Here is a 9,330-nt window from a genome sequence, read left to right as displayed (position 1 = left end):
TGTACTCCAGTTGTCATGTAAATGACATCAAGTTTTTGGCAGCTGATCGCGATGACAAGCTGTGTACACAAAATAGTGGGTTACATGTCCTAAGTGTGGGTGACATTGCTGACATTGATTTCTATGGAAAACTGACAAGTGTTGTGCAATTGCTTTACAAAGACCGTTGCCAAGTTATCCTATTTAATTGTCTCTAGTTTAATACAAACCCACATGGGGTTGGAGGTGTTAAGCGAGACGACGGTTTGCTATCATTCAACACAAACAGATGTTGGTATACCGATGACCCCTATGTTATAGATGACCTTAAGGGCGGGAGGGGATGGAAAATAGTTCAGAAGATTGAGCACAGAGGGTTGTATGATATTCCGGACTGAGATCTTGCTGCCAATGACAATTGAGTTAACGTTGCTGACCAATAACTTCAGACTTCAACGGAACATGGTGCAGATATGCTGTGGGATATGACTATTGTATGAGAACCGTATCAAGTAGCTGAGGTTTTGAAATTGAAATACCGATCAACTCCATTATGACTGACCTCGGGGATTTACCGCGATACAATGCACCCGAGTGTGTGACCGACAATGTTGACGTGCTTACAGACAAGGAGCAATGGGAGTTTGAATCTGATGAAAGTGTTCATATTTATTCTAGTTCAAACGAGGATTAATGGAAACTTGTGATGTAAATGTAATGATATGTATTGAATGGTATTTTGTATACAAACAAAAGTTTCATTTAAAAAAATTAATTAAAAAAAATATATTTATTTATTTAAACAAAAAAATATTTTAAATTTACAAATATGCGCGACGACATGTTGGAAATGTTTGTCGCACAAATATATAAATATTCTTTTTTTATTTAAAAACTGTCGTGCAACAAAAATTTGAACACCCTTGTCGTGCAAACATGTTAAAATTTGATTTTTTTTGGACATGCATTCATTTCAACGCCTTATCTCTCTTTATCTCAGACTCACTCTATCTCTCTCTCATTCTCTGCATTCCATTATGTCTGAACTGACTATCCTCTCTCTCTCTCTCTCTCGATTCTCTCCACCTCTCGCTTTCATCTGCGTACGCTATCTCAATGGCTCCCTTTCTCCCTCTCTCGTTATCTCCGTGTTTATCTATCTCTTTGTCAATTTCCCTCTCGCATCCGCCTCACTCCAACGCCACACCATTTCCCCACTGCTACAACATTATTAGGTAAGCACCCAATATCCCTTAATTCACTCTCCCTTAATTCAATTATTTATTATTGCAATTTTTCAATTTTTCTATTGAATTGGTTTAATTAGAACATGTAGGGATTTAGGGTTCAAATTGGGAATCTTGGGTTAGGGATTTAGGGTTCGAATTGGGAATCTTGGGTTAGGGTTTTCGAATTGTGCTATTGGGTTACGGTTTTCGAGTTGAGAATATTGGGTGACGGTTTTTGAATTGGGAAGGAGGAAAGAGGTTTTTTTTATTTTTTATTTTTTTTCCATTGGTTGTTTGTTATAAACAAAACTGGGTATCAAATTGGGAATCAAGTTTGGTAAATCTAGTTGACATCTCTACCTCATTCATGCTTCATTATTTTCTAATTTGGAGTTACGGTTAATGACTTTATCAATTATATTTGTATTTTTCTTGGAAAAAGGGATTTTGACTTGGTGCTTATGAGTTCTTGTTTTTCTCTTCTTTTGATTGTGTTACATGTTTGGATGGAGCTGGTACTAGTTTTGGGGAATTTCCCTAACAATAAATCTGTAATCATAAGGGCAAGACATTTATTTGGGTGGTTAAATTGGTGAGGCGATGGTTAAGAAATTTTTTTTTTTTATTTCCTTGTGTATTGTAGTCAAAATATTTGAGCTTATTGATTGAGCCGCAGAATGTTTTGGCTGCTCTCTAAGGAATGGATTTGGATTGGTTTTGAATTTATCATATGAGCACACACACCTGATTAGTTTTGTTCATATGGCGGTTAGTTTTCATTATACTAGGCTTTGGATTCTTCTGTATATGAATGGGAATAATTCGATTTCCCTGTTTGTATCTGAATGTTGAAATGTGATTATTTTATTTGGCTTATCTTAGGTTAATTGACAAAGAAAAATAAAATTGAATTCTATGAAGGATGTGTTTGAATCTTTAATATAGAACTTGCATTAGCTCCTTTGTATTGTTTGAGGCCATAAGAATAGACTTGTGTGTGTGTCTATCATGAATGGAATTAAATTGGTTTGGGTGTAGTCTTGGGTGTAGGGTTTGTTGTTGTTGTGGTTGTAGTGTTGTTGGCAACATTCATATATGCTGGCATTATTAGATGTATGTCCAAATAGCTCTTCTTTTTCTGTATATGCGTCCAAAACTTGTGAATGCTTATTTAGCATTTTTGGGTTCTCGAATGTGATGTTTAATTTGTCGATAGTATTTTTCCGATGAGTCAAGAAAAATGGTAAATATACTTGCTTTATATGGAAGTAGATTAAAGGCTATCCCTTCTATATTAGGTGGTTTAATCACAAAGTAATGGTTGAGCTCTAAGGGACAATTAGTCAAAAACAAGAGGTTAAAGGCATGAAAATCACCCTCCCCTCCACTCCCCTCCGTTTTGTTAAAGGCTTGAAAATCACAGTTGTAGTTGGTAAATAATGCAGGTTAAAGGCTTGAAAATCACAGTTGTTTTGCAAACTGTGATTAACAATGCACCTGGATGATTACATGTTGATCTTTATAATGATTTTGCAGGTTATATGACCTAAAATTATTGATACATCTCCTAAAATGTACATAATAACTTTTTGTAACAAGTTCTATAATTGGCATTACTTTAGAGACAGTTTCATGAATTGGTTTTGTTTTATGCAATAGTAACTAGCAAGTCATTTATACATGCACATTAAACAATGCATGATGGAAACAGCTAGCTTTTAGAGTGATTATAAAAGTTGTAGTCAAGGTTGCATTTGAAAAACAGCAAAAACATAAATTATATCTCTACTGGTTTTATTAGCTCTTACCGTTGGATTATTTTTGGTATGATTTTGAGTATCCATCATACATGTTTAAACGAATGCTGAGGAATGGACGGAATAACTTGTGGAGGAAAGATTGTGATTAATTTGCATGCTAAGGAAATTTTATGGTATTTTGTACAAACTGATTGACGTGCTACCAAAGCATGCATGCTTCAAAATTTTTATGAAAAAGTATTTTCTGCAATCAAGATATGATGTTGTAAATTAATGGGTTCATTAATTCTATATTGTTTTGTCTTATATCCTGCATATTAATCTGTAATGTACATGCTTATATCGTAAGGTTCCTTTTGGTTTGTTTAAAGGATGCGTGAAATAAAGAATACTTGTGGCTAACCAGTTAGAATAATTGGCTCATTCTACACCTATAAGAAAGTCTTTTGGACATTAAGTTGTTGATATGCTAAATTAGTGAGAGTGTTGTTCACACTATGTTATTTCTGTTTAAGACTACTGTGTTGCAAACTATTTTTCAAGTTGCATTGTCTTGAATATGATACATAAGGACACACACACACACATTCATCCTTACCTTGAGCTAGAATAAGTACATGCTTGCCCTCTTACATTATTCATTGATTCCTTGCAAGTTGCATTGTCCTGCATACTATTTTTCAATCCAAGGTTTATTGACTATATGCTTCCTTGTTCTAGAAGAGCTCATCAGTTCAACTGACTGACAAGGCAAACCTTTTCTGAGGTTGAATGTACTGTTTCCCTGCATTTGCATGTTTTGTCCTTTTAAGTTTTCTTTTTCATGTTTATCATATGGGTTTGCATAAGGCATGTAAATAGGTTATACATACAGGCATGTGGAATACTATAGATGTTTCTATTGTGCATGAATATATATTTTGCGCGTATATGGGTAATTTGATAATATGATTCCTTCTTTAATGGTATTAATGAAACTAAAGGTATATCTTATTTCGCTTCAAGGTTAGGATATTTTTCAGTATATCCAAACCAGATTAAAGTAGTGGAATGCAACTTTTTAATTAATTGTTTTTGTAGATGTCAAACTTAATATCAAACCAGCAGCCAGCTAGTAGGGTTAGTCAGACACCTTCTCTAGGAGGTAGTGCTACTGCCACCTCCACACTTGATATGGGCACAACAGATTTCCCCCATGCCTTTGTGGCCATCAATGTCTACGGCTCCTGCTAGATCGACTTCTTTGGTGACGCATCCTATACTAAGCGTTCGACGGACTCATCGACGACCCTAGAGTTCTAAGGAGGCTTAGCAGTCTGGTGAGGCTTCCTCTGTCCATGAAAAGGGGTCCTAAACAGGTAAGCTTGCTCTGCCCATTGATAAGTTTGCTTTTGGTTTCATGATGGTCAAAGCAACATTGACATTAGTTTAAGGCATGCTTTGAGTGCTTTACCTCTATTATTGTGAGTTCGATTTAAGTTGGCACACCTGGCCTTGGAAGCCAAAACTTGTTGCAAACTCGCAGTGTGAAGTCATATCAATAAGTTGTAAATTTTGTTTTAACGTCCTCAATTGGTATAAACTGTTTGAATTGTTGGGTAGATGTGTTGTTTTTGTTATTATATTGTCTGCAGGTTTTAGGAAATGTTATAGTTTTAGGGGAGTTTCTGCCGAATTTTTGGTAGAAAATAGAATTTGTCTAATGTTTACTTCGTTTATTTGGTAGTTCAAAAAAAAAACAAAAAAAATAAAAACTAGGGGCCCTTGCAAACTACTGAAAATGTCACAGACCACTCACACCACGACCAAGAAGATCACCATTACATGGGATCTTTGACATCGTGCGGCTGCAACGAAGAAGCATCACAGTGCGTTGGCCAGCGACATTGGGTTGGTGATCAGGAATCATTGCCCCTTCATGTGGGAGTCAAGAAAAGCTTTCCCATATGAAGTCAAGGAAGCCGTTCTTCATGAATTATCGGTAAGTATTTTCAACATCAAATACTAAATTTATTAAAGTATAAAAATATTATAAATTTTAACTACTATTTATTTGTTGAGTTTTGCAGCATTACTATGACCTTATGAACCTTGATGCCAATCAAACCCAGTACATCAACAACCTTTGTCCCGGTAGGTTCACCCAATGGAAGAGTGACCTCCATAAGCATTATGAGCTATTTTACGGTCCGGAGGTCGGTCTTGCAGTTGGGTGCCTTATATAGTTGGTGGACCGTCGAGATGAATGGGAGTGACTCTGCGGCCCTTTTCAAGACGAGAAATATCTCAAGTATAATATATATTTCAATAATATTTAATTAAAATTTTTATATTTTTTTAAATAATATGTTAATTTTTTCATAATTTGTTATAAATATCTAAACTAATATCTTTTTTTAATTCAACAGAAAAAAGTGAAGGCAAACTCGATCAATCGGTCAAAGAAGAAACTTCTTCACCGGTCCAGCTCACGACGCTTCTCTTATAGGTTGGAAGAGCAACGTAAGGTAACCGTATATTTATTTTAAGTTTTCATTCTTTTTACTCTTTATTACACAATTGGTAATCTATCTTAACAATTTATTAAATTTTTTCAGGGGGGTTAAAGTTTCCGAGATTGATATGTTCAAGGAGGTGTATGTTCGGCCCGGGGATGAGCTGACGGAGGAGCTTCATTTAAGTTATTCCAATTTTGGAATATTCAATTAGTATTAATATTAATTACATGTATATTCAAATTAATTTGTTTATTTCATTTTTCTAGTCCACCATGGTGGAGAAGGGCCATCAATGTCTACGACTCCTGCTTGATCGACTTCTTTGGTGACACATCCTATACTAAGCGTTCGACGGACTCATCGACGACCCTAGAGTTCTAAGGAGGCTTAGCAGTCTGGTGAGGCTTCCTCTGTCCATGGAAAGGGGTCCTAAACAGGTAAGCTTGCTCTGCCCATTGATAAGTTTGCTTTTGGTTTCATGATGGTCAAAGCAACATTGACATTAGTTTAAGGCATGCTTTGAGTGCTTTACCTCTATTATTGTGAGTTCGATTTAAGTTGGCACACCTGGCCTTGGAAGCCAAAACTTGTTGCAAACTCGCAGTGTGAAGTCATATCAATAAGTTGTAAATTTTGTTTTAACGTCCTCAATTGGTATAAACTGTTTGAATTGTTGGGTGGATGTGTTGTTTTTGTTATTATATTGTCTGCAGGTTTTAGGAAATGTTATAGTTTTAGGGGAGTTTCTGCCGAATTTTTGGTAGAAAATAGAATTTGTCTAATGTTTACTTCGTTTATTTGGTAGTTCAAAAAAAAAAACAAAAAAAATAAAAACTAGGGGCCCTTGCAAACTACTGAAAACGTCACAGACCACTCACACCACGACCAAGAAGATCACCATTACATGGGATCTTTGACATCGTGCGGCTGCAACGAAGAAGCATCACAGTGCGTTGGCCAGCGACATTGGGTTAGTGATCAGGAATCATTGCCCCTTCATGTGGGAGTCAAGAAAAGCTTTCCCATATGAAGTCAAGGAAGCCGTTCTTCATGAATTATCGGTAAGTATTTTCAACATCAAATACTAAATTTATTAAAGTATAAAAATATTATAAATTTTAACTACTATTTATTTGTTGAGTTTTGCAGCATTACTATGACCTTATGAACCTTGATGCCAATCAAACCCAGTACATCAACAACCTTTGCCCCGGTAGGTTCACCCAATGGAAGAGTGACCTCCATAAGCATTATGAGCTATTTTACGGTCCGGAGGTCGGTCTTGCAGTTGGGTGCCTTATATAGTTGGTGGACCGTCGAGATGAATGGGAGTGACTCTGCGGCCCTTTTCAAGACGAGAAATATCTCAAGTATAATATATATTTCAATAATATTTAATTAAAATTTTTATATTTTTTTAAATAATATGTTAATTTTTTCATAATTTGTTATAAATATCTAAACTAATATCTTTTTTTAATTCAACAGAAAAAAGTGAAGGCAAACTCGATCAATCGGTCAAAGAAGAAACTTCTTCACCGGTCCAGCTCACGACGCTTCTCTTATAGGTTGGAAGAGCAACGTAAGGTAACCGTATATTTATTTTAAGTTTTCATTCTTTTTACTCTTTATTACACAATTGGTAATCTATCTTAACAATTTATTAAATTTTTTCAGGGGGGTTAAAGTTTCCGAGATTGATATGTTCAAGGAGGTGTATGTTCGGCCCGGGGATGAGCTGACGGAGGAGCTTCATTTAAGTTATTCCAATTTTGGAATATTCAATTAGTATTAATATTAATTACATGTATATTCAAATTAATTTGTTTATTTCATTTTTCTAGTCCACCATGGTGGAGAAGGGCCATCAATGTCTACGACTCCTGCTTGATCGACTTCTTTGGTGACACATCCTATACTAAGCGTTCGACGGACTCATCGACGACCCTAGAGTTCTAAGGAGGCTTAGCAGTCTGGTGAGGCTTCCTCTGTCCATGGAAAGGGGTCCTAAACAGGTAAGCTTGCTCTGCCCATTGATAAGTTTGCTTTTGGTTTCATGATGGTCAAAGCAACATTGACATTAGTTTAAGGCATGCTTTGAGTGCTTTACCTCTATTATTGTGAGTTCGATTTAAGTTGGCACACCTGGCCTTGGAAGCCAAAACTTGTTGCAAACTCGCAGTGTGAAGTCATATCAATAAGTTGTAAATTTTGTTTTAACGTCCTCAATTGGTATAAACTGTTTGAATTGTTGGGTGGATGTGTTGTTTTTGTTATTATATTGTCTGCAGGTTTTAGGAAATGTTATAGTTTTAGGGGAGTTTCTGCCGAATTTTTGGTAGAAAATAGAATTTGTCTAATGTTTACTTCGTTTATTTGGTAGTTCAAAAAAAAAAACAAAAAAAATAAAAACTAGGGGCCCTTGCAAACTACTGAAAACGTCACAGACCACTCACACCACGACCAAGAAGATCACCATTACATGGGATCTTTGACATCGTGCGGCTGCAACGAAGAAGCATCACAGTGCGTTGGCCAGCGACATTGGGTTAGTGATCAGGAATCATTGCCCCTTCATGTGGGAGTCAAGAAAAGCTTTCCCATATGAAGTCAAGGAAGCCGTTCTTCATGAATTATCGGTAAGTATTTTCAACATCAAATACTAAATTTATTAAAGTATAAAAATATTATAAATTTTAACTACTATTTATTTGTTGAGTTTTGCAGCATTACTATGACCTTATGAACCTTGATGCCAATCAAACCCAGTACATCAACAACCTTTGCCCCGGTAGGTTCACCCAATGGAAGAGTGACCTCCATAAGCATTATGAGCTATTTTACGGTCCGGAGGTCGGTCTTGCAGTTGGGTGCCTTATATAGTTGGTGGACCGTCGAGATGAATGGGAGTGACTCTGCGGCCCTTTTCAAGACGAGAAATATCTCAAGTATAATATATATTTCAATAATATTTAATTAAAATTTTTATATTTTTTTAAATAATATGTTAATTTTTTCATAATTTGTTATAAATATCTAAACTAATATCTTTTTTTAATTCAACAGAAAAAAGTGAAGGCAAACTCGATCAATCGGTCAAAGAAGAAACTTCTTCACCGGTCCAGCTCACGACGCTTCTCTTATAGGTTGGAAGAGCAACGTAAGGTAACCGTATATTTATTTTAAGTTTTCATTCTTTTTACTCTTTATTACACAATTGGTAATCTATCTTAACAATTTATTAAATTTTTTCAGGGGGGTTAAAGTTTCCGAGATTGATATGTTCAAGGAGGTGTATGTTCGGCCCGGGGATGAGCTGACGGAGGAGCTTCATTTAAGTTATTCCAATTTTGGAATATTCAATTAGTATTAATATTAATTACATGTATATTCAAATTAATTTGTTTATTTCATTTTTCTAGTCCACCATGGTGGAGAAGGGCCAGACCGTTCTGGAGAAGGTGGCTTCCCAGCTTCCCCTAGAGACCCCGATCGAGGAGGTGTTTCCCCCTAAGGATGTCAGTTTTCAGATCATAAAAGAGACACTCGATCAGACCCTCAGTCCTAGGCATAGGAATGTTCAACGGGGGCTTGGGAAAGCCTGCCTTTGGGACCCGTCTGCCTCATCATACAGACAGATAATAGAAGAGGTCAAAACCCTAACATCTGAAGTGGCGGACCAAAAGGAGCAGATTGCTACCCAGCAGTCTCAGATTGCGGCCCAAACGAATTTGATGAACCAAATTTGTCTCGCACTTCAAATATGTGGCATTCAGTTCCCGATGTTGAACCACCTCCAGAAATGACTTCCCAGCCCCCCGACGTAGTAGCACCACCACCAGTAGGCGATTGTGACGTGGCCGG

At 36.4% G+C, this 9,330-nt stretch overlaps 1 long non-coding RNA gene across 7 annotated transcripts; it reads left to right on the top strand.

Moving 5' to 3' along the window:
- Window positions 1–916: 916 nt before the first annotated feature.
- On the top strand, window positions 917–9,113 carry LOC137736532 (uncharacterized). Of its 7 annotated transcripts, none has more exons than XR_015955231.1 (9): window positions 917–1,214; window positions 4,049–4,949; window positions 5,038–5,258; window positions 5,377–5,475; window positions 5,566–6,836; window positions 6,962–7,053; window positions 7,144–8,414; window positions 8,540–8,631; window positions 8,722–9,113. It is a non-coding gene; the product is annotated as an uncharacterized LOC137736532 (long non-coding RNA). The 7 variants fall into 7 exon arrangements; XR_015955232.1 differs by having other exon boundaries at window positions 4,049–5,258; window positions 5,566–6,527; window positions 6,616–6,836; XR_015955233.1 differs by having other exon boundaries at window positions 4,049–5,258; window positions 7,144–8,105; window positions 8,194–8,414.
- The last annotated feature ends 217 nt before the right edge of the window (window positions 9,114–9,330 follow it).

Source organism: Pyrus communis, chromosome 13 (genome assembly GCF_041283825.1).
Source record: "Pyrus communis isolate YQ-2024b chromosome 13, ASM4128382v1, whole genome shotgun sequence".
In the NCBI taxonomy this organism is placed as follows: domain Eukaryota; kingdom Viridiplantae; phylum Streptophyta; class Magnoliopsida; order Rosales; family Rosaceae; genus Pyrus; species Pyrus communis.
The sequence above is the reverse complement of the archived record's forward strand: the minus strand, read 5'-3'. Positions and strand labels throughout refer to the sequence as shown.